Below are 7,335 nucleotides of genomic sequence, written 5' to 3'. Positions count from 1 at the left end.
GGGGGTCACCCACCCGCGGCAGCCGGGAGGGAGTGAGGGACGGCCGCGGTGGGGCTGGCATCTCGGCGGGCCAGGGCGGAGGATGGACGACGCGACGTGTAGGGGGAGTCGCTTCATGCCAACGCCAAGAGGCCGAGAAGGGGCAAGCTGTTGACAAACACAACCTCGCCTGGCCCCGACCCCGCTGTCGCCTGTGCACCATCGTGCATGGGGAATGGCAGCTTTTTAACAGATTCATAAAATTGAATGATCTAGTTAGCGAGGTCTGGCGTGCAGACACCGGCCAGAGCCCGGGGCGGGAGATGAAAGCCCGGGCTCGCCGTGCGTGGAGGGGTGAGCACTGAGCACTATCTCTCCGGCCCGCAGAGCCTCGCGTGGCAACACTCGGGGACACGCGGCCATGTGGCTCCCCCTGCGCTGCTAAACATGCATTCCTATTTTTTCAAGCATGCTTCGATTAAAGAGGGCACATCTGTTTTAAGTCCCCTTTTATGAAAATTACTGAGCTTCCTCAGTGTGCTTATCTTTAAATTTTGAAATTCTTTGTCCACTTTAGGGCTTTGAACTCCCCTCTCTAATCCTCCCCCTTTGGCCTGGGTGGAAAGGGCCCCTTCATTTGCGTTTAGAATGGCTGAGCCCCCCTGGATTACCCTCCCAGCCCCAGAGCAGAGACTATTCATCAGCTGCCCTGCAGGGGGGAGGCTCACATTGCCTGCTCAGCCATCCCTTCCCTTTCTAAGTCTGCCTTCCCCACCCCCACCCGCTCCCAGGCCCCTGCCCCCCACAGCACCCCGCTGCAGGACACTAGGTCAGGCTCTGACTTCTGTGGGACTGCGTGCCAGGCGGGTCCTCTCCCCATCTGTCGGTCTGCTCTGAACTGCTCCTAGGCTCTGGCGGCCCCTGGAGCCACTGGGACTGCGCAGGGCAGACTGCGAGTCCTCCCACGGCTGTGCCCCCTCCAAGGACTGCCAAAGGGGAGACCCTGGGGCCAGTGGGAGGTGTGCACTGGAGTACCCAGGACGGTGGCCACCAGGTGCCGGTCCACACGGGACCTTCAGCACTGGGCACGGTGGGGGGCTCAGTTTCCCTGCTCCTACGCGCCGATGACCTTGTCAATGGCCTTCCCTGTCCTCTGAGGAGCGGGCCACCTGGCCGGCAAGCCCGCGGGCGTGGTCATTCCGGGCTCTCCTGGAACACTGCAGAGGAGGTGTGCCTACTCGCGCCCACGGCGAAGTCCGGATGCCGTCCTGAAAGCTCTCGACCTCACTGCAGCTTCACGTCTACACGGCGGGCTTGGAAATTCCCGAATGACGACCGTGTAGAGCAGGAGAGGGTGGCCCAGCTGGGCGGAGTCCTGGTCCGTGTCCCTCTCCGCACAGCACCAGGCTGTCCGTCTTGCCGTTGGTGGTTAAGGTCAGAGGTTAAGTCGGAAGCCTCAGTTCTGCCGTCGGCGGTCGGGCCGTCAGGGTGCGGATGGCGCTGGGTGACACGTGGCGTGCGGTCGCGGCTCGTACCGTCTAGACTGGAGAAATGAGTGGGATCGGAAGTCTTGCTCACCACCCACAGGCGTCTGCTGTGCACGGAACCTCCAGGTGGGGCGCGCGGGGGACACGCTGCCCGAGAGGGTGTTTCCTAGTCATCGGGTCTAAGCCAGTCGGAGCGGGGCTGTGAGGGGACGGTGCACACCCAGGGGGCGGTCTGGCGCAGTCAGGGTCGTAGCTGTAGACCCAGCAACAAGCGACGGCGCTGTTCTCGGCCAGCAGAGAGCAGGCCCGACGGCCAAGGGTCTACCACCGTGGAGCCCCGTCCTCCTGTGGGCACAGCCTGGGGAAGGTCGTGCAAGTGAGCGAGGCCGTTTCCGGGAGGCGGCAGGCCACGAGGACAGCAGAGGGGACGCTGCCGCGTCTGGGAGGGCCATCTGCAGCCGGGGTCTGAGGGATGACTGCCACAGGTGCTCCTCCCGGTGGAACCACTCCCAGGGAAGAGGTGGACGTGAGGGCCAGTCCTCGGGCCGGGCTCTGTGCTGCTGGGCAGGGCGCCCCTTCGTGCCCTGAGCAGGCCAGGTGGAGGGGCGCCGTCAGACCCTGCCCGGGGAGAGCGCTGGCGGGTCACAGTAGGCCCCAACCTCACAAACGTGGGACAAGCAAGGGGAGGCGGCCAGGACAGGCTGGAGCAGAGCAGCGGCTGGGACGAGCTTGGGCCTGGGGCCTGGGCGTCCTCCCTAGAGCACTGTTTCTTCTGTGTTTGAGTTTCTAGAACACGCGAGCAGGGCGCCGTTTCTTTCTGCTTCTGCTGAGCTAAAGCGCCAGGAGCCTGGGAGAGCGGCGAGCTCGTCCGCTCCACGTGGAGCGCTGTCCCCACCACGCCGAGCCTGAGTGGCACAGCGTGGTCTAAGGCCAAGTGCCCAGTTGCGGTCATTTCTTCCTTCCTTTTTCCCTTTCTTTTTTTTTTTTTTTTGGTTTTTGCCATAGGGCGCGGGCGCTCACCCAGCAGAGACAGAGAGAGGGACAGTGAGACATCACCCCAGGGGAGGTGGCCACAGTGCAGGCTCCTCTCCATTCACCTCCCAGGGCTCCGGGCACTCACACAGTACCCAGCGTGATTTTCAAGCCACCAGGTCCAAGACTCGAACCATGGTCAGCAATGCCAAGTCCAGTGCCCTGACCACCATGCCACCTCCTGGCCCCAATTTTTTTTTTAAATGCTGGGATGATTTCTTTAAAAAAAAAAAAAAAAAAAAAAAAAACTTTTCAGATATCTCTCACAGAGAATTCTTTTCAATTCAGCTGTCTAGAAAAACTCCCAGCAGCTCCTCCCGACGCACACCCAATTAAGAACGGGATGGAGGGCCTTTCCCTTCTTGGACAACTTCGCTATAAATAGGCCACTGGGCACGAGCACTCTGGCCAGCCGTGGGAGCGTGTGAGGTCATCTCATCCGAGGGCCGTCAGGTGTTAGAGCCCGTCCTCCCGGGAGAGGGATTTAACAAAGGAATCCGTTTCAAAGTAGACCCTGTGTCCTCTCCTCTTTCTGAAGTGTTTTCACACACTCCCAGCTAAAAACCCTTAGAAGTGAGAAAACCAGGCGCATAGCAGACAGCCCTGGAGCAGCAGAGGCCGGAGAGCAGAAGCCAGGGTTAGGCCGGAGACCCTTCGGAGGGCCGGATTCACTCCGCCCACCCGGGCCTGGACTCTGAAAGGCTCCGGGCGGCAGATCCGGACAGCTGCTGATTCACGGGTGTCCTCTCAACGTGACATGCCTCGTCTCACTCCGAGCCAGGGGACTCCTCTTTGTTACGAAGGGGTGCCACATCCGCTTAGGCGCACGGCTCGGTGGGCGGTGAGGACAGACCACAGCACGCAGGCAGCTGTCCGTCTCCCCGCGTGCGTGTGTGAATTGTGTCAAACAGTGCACATGCCTCCGGACGGGGAGCCACACCAAGCGGCTTTAAGGTGGACAGAGCACTATCGCCGAGTCCCTCACCCCCGTGTCTCCCTGGGAGTAACCTTTCGGATGGGTGTTAAGGGGACTGTTAGATTGGACTTCCTGTGACCTGCTCCGGGGCAGAGTCCAGCTGGGACAGCGCCTCTGGAGGAGGGAGAGAGGAGCGCACGTGCGCTGCAGAAAAGAAGCCCGGACTGGAGATAGCTGCAGGACGCCCAGAGAGGTGGTCCCGGGCAGGAGGGGCCGCGCAGGAGGGGCCCGCGCAGGAGGGGCCGCGCAGGAGGGGCCGCGCAGGAGGGGCCGCGCAGGAGGGGCCGCGCAGGAGGGGGCCGCGAAGCCTGCTTCAGGGGGCCCGCGCAGCCTGCTTCAGGCACAGGGTTTCGAATCGTGAAGTCTGGACTTCCACGGCAGGCATTCTGTGTTACACAGCCAGGAAATTCAACTGCCAAATACAACCCAATGTCAAGGTTTTAGAACTAGACAACATTTTTTTTAGCCTAAAACCACCCACAGATATTTTCACATTTTAAATACCCTTGTAAACTAAACTCCATTGTGAAATGCAGCTTTAAATATTCTAGCCTTGAAGAAAAAAATCCTATCATGGAGATTTCTTTCCGCTCATAAATGAGTCATGCATTTCTGGAGCAGGCAGACTTTTGGTTTTTAATTTATATTCTTTTGATAAATGGCTGACTTTGGTGACAAATATTCTGCCCCTTCCTACAGAGCCCCGGAGATCAAACCCTTATTATATGATGGGATGTTATAGATCATATTACACGTTTGGTTAATTCTAAACCAGAGGTATTAAAGAAGATTTACAGTATGTGAGAGGCAGAAAATTTTTCAAAAAGAGCCTTTGATGTTTACAAACAAAAAATACCTTATTTCACTGCTGAGAGGTGATTAAGAAGAAGTTAAGACACTGAGGCTATTTCGAAGAAGAGAAGAATCAAAGACCAGTGCGGCGGTCTTAATCATTTAAAAAGTCGTCGTTGTTTTTATAAATACGGCACGTCCGCGTGTCACCCTACCGCGGAACAGAGGCACAGCCTGCTGGCCTCGCCGAGGACAGCCCTCGGGAAGGTAAACACAGCAGCCCAGCTCGGGAGAAGGCCAGTCACGTAGGAAAGGGACAGGGATGCGAGCTGATTCTCATGGGGCATTCCAAGACCTCTAATGATTTTATTTAAATATATGGGGTTGTTTGGTTTGGTTTGGTTTTTTTCACAAAAATATTGGCAAGACCATAAGAAAACCACTTATTTTCGGGAGGCTGGAATTTTTAAAATGGATTTATTGACCTGTAACTCCCATCCCGTAAGAGCCGCCCTTGTGACGTTCATGAGGTGCAGTGGCTCCCAGGCCACCCACACAGCCGTGTGGCCCTCCCCAGGGGCTGGCTCGGGGATATCGTCACCCCATACGAAGAAGGCACGTTCACGGGCACGCTTCCCGTTCGCCCCGCTCTCCTGGGCTGGGCGTTCCCCAGTGACTGGCTGCGGATTTGCCAGTTGAGACACTTCGCAGTCGTCGTGTGGCCTCGTGCCAGGCGTTTGGAAACCACATCCACACTGCTGCCTATGTGCCAGTCCGTGCCGCTGAATACTGACCCGTTTCATGGGCAGCCCGCATTCCCTCTATCCCTCTGTCGACAAACATGGGGCTTGTTTCTACGTCGGGCTACTACGAACACTCAGATACGAGTTTTTTTGCTTTGGTTTTTATTTGTCAGGGGGCACATGTGCTCGCCGGACGAGGAGACAGCTAGGGGAGTGGGAGAAAGCAACACCCCACAGGCACGGCCATGCCGCAACCCCTCTGCTCCGTCTCTCCATGGAGGGGTTTCTGGATGTGCACACACATCATTGCTGTGTATTTAAAGCTGCCAAAGCCAGGATTCAAACCGCATGGTCTACCATGTGGGATCTTAACCACCAGGCTGCCAGGCCAGCCAGCCCTGGGTACAGGCTCGTAAGTGGCCATGTGGTTTCACCTCTCGGGCACACACTTAGGCATCAGTTGCTGGGCCCCGTGGGGTGCTCAGGTTTCCGAGGACGGAGGTAGCCGCGCCGTCTCACACTCAGTCCAGGGACTCGTCTCTACGCTCCGAGACTCGTGGCCGCCTGCCTTTCCCCTGTGGTCATCCTGGAGGACGTGGAGCAGCGCTGCTGTGGTCTGCTGCAATTTTCTTTTTCTTTTTGCTGAGTGAGATTTTTGGCTATAGGGTGTATGCGCACACTGGCAGCACAGAGACAGAGAGACAGAAAGCGAGACATCACCCCTAGGGGGAATGGCCACGCTGCAATCCCTTCTCCATTCTCCTCCTGAGTTTGTGGGCACACACACCCGGCATGTGTTTCCAGCTGCCAGACCCAGGACTCAAATCACAGCCACGCGGGAGCCCGCACCTTAACCCTTGCACCACGCGCTGGCCCCAGACGTGCGTTTCTTAGTGACCAGCAACGTTGTGAACCCTTTCACACTCGTGTCGCCCTTTTCTATCTCTTCTATGGAGAAGTACCTATTCAAATCCCTCTGCCACTTTCAAAAGTTGTGTTTTTCTTTTGATCGGTGAGTCATAAGGATGCTTTATGCATCTTACAGGCAAGTTCCTCAACGGATACGCAGTTTACAAATACCTCGTTCTGTCCTGTGGGTTGACTTTTCCCTTGCTGTTTTAGAGGCATGACTATTTTTAAATTTTGATGGATGTTAATATACCTATCTTTTCTTTAGCCCTCATGTCTTTGGTGTCATATCTAAGAAACCATAGCCTTCTCTGAGGTCATGAAGATTCACTTCCATGTTTTATTCTGTGACTGTTACAGTTTCAGCTCTTCACTTAGTGACTTCATTTCATCTCGTGGTAATTTTTGTAGAATATGGTGTGAGGTAGGGGTCCAGATTCATTCTTTTGCAAGTGGCGATCCACTGTCCTTACCATGTGTCAGAAAGGCTGTTCTACCCCTAGTGGATTGTTTGGGCACTCTCGTGGAACATTATTGACCATCAGTGTGAGAATTTATACCTGCACCCTCAGTTTGTTCGCTCGCACTGTATTACTGCACTGATTATTTATTAGAGATTAGTAATACACTCTGACATTGGGAAACATGGTCCCCAACTCTTACAAAGATTGCAAGATCATTATTACTATTACTATTTTACTATTGTCGGTCCCTGTGTCCTGACCTAAGTTTCTGGCCCAGGACCACGTCTCACAGCCCCTGCCTCTGAGCCTAGAACACCCCATCTCTGCCCATTTTCAGTGCTCACCTCTTATTCTCCCAAATTCCATGCACTCCCTTCTCCTCCCTTCTCTGTGAGTTGGCCAGAGCGAGTACCTGTTGCTCGTAACCAGTGTACAGGAAGCGACTGCGTAGCCTCGCTCACTCAGGAGAAGGCAGTGCGGGTCACTTTCTGCTCCTCCCTCCCTCCAGGGCGCTGCTGTCTGCCTCGGAGGCCGACGCCGATGCCTCAGCTGCTCTATCAGCTCCTAAGACCCTTGTGACAAAGTGCCGCAGACCGGGTGGCTCTCAGCAACAGAAATGTATCCCTCACCATGCTGGAGGCAGGAGGTCTGAAGTCCAGGAAGGCCAGGCTCCCTGTGAAGCCTCCTGGAAAGAAACTTCCCTGCCTCCTGCCACCTCTCTGGTCCCAGCCCTCTGTGTCCTCTGCCCTGCATCGGCCTGGCTTTGGGGTCCGTCCTCACCTTCCCAGGGCCCCTTCTCCCTGTGTCTCCCTGTTCTCTCCTCCTGCAGGAACGCCCACCGTTGGGCTTAGGTTTACCCCCAGTTGAGGTGGCTTCCCATCAGACCTGTCACTGATTACACCTGCCAAGGCCCTACTTGAAGCTCGGCCACTCCGAGACTGCGTGAGGCCTGG

General features: G+C 56.3%; 1 long non-coding RNA gene across 1 annotated transcript in view; it reads right to left on the bottom strand.

Moving 5' to 3' along the window:
* LOC102502638 (uncharacterized) overlaps positions 1–7,335 on the bottom strand; it is a 23,374-nt gene that overhangs the window by 621 nt on the left and 15,418 nt on the right. The window lies entirely within an intron of this gene.

Source organism: Tupaia chinensis, unplaced genomic scaffold (assembly GCF_000334495.1).
Source record: "Tupaia chinensis unplaced genomic scaffold, TupChi_1.0 Scaffold000211_1, whole genome shotgun sequence".
NCBI lineage: Eukaryota > Metazoa > Chordata > Mammalia > Scandentia > Tupaiidae > Tupaia > Tupaia belangeri.
Note: the sequence above shows the minus strand (reverse complement) of the source record. Positions and strands in the feature narration are given on the sequence as shown.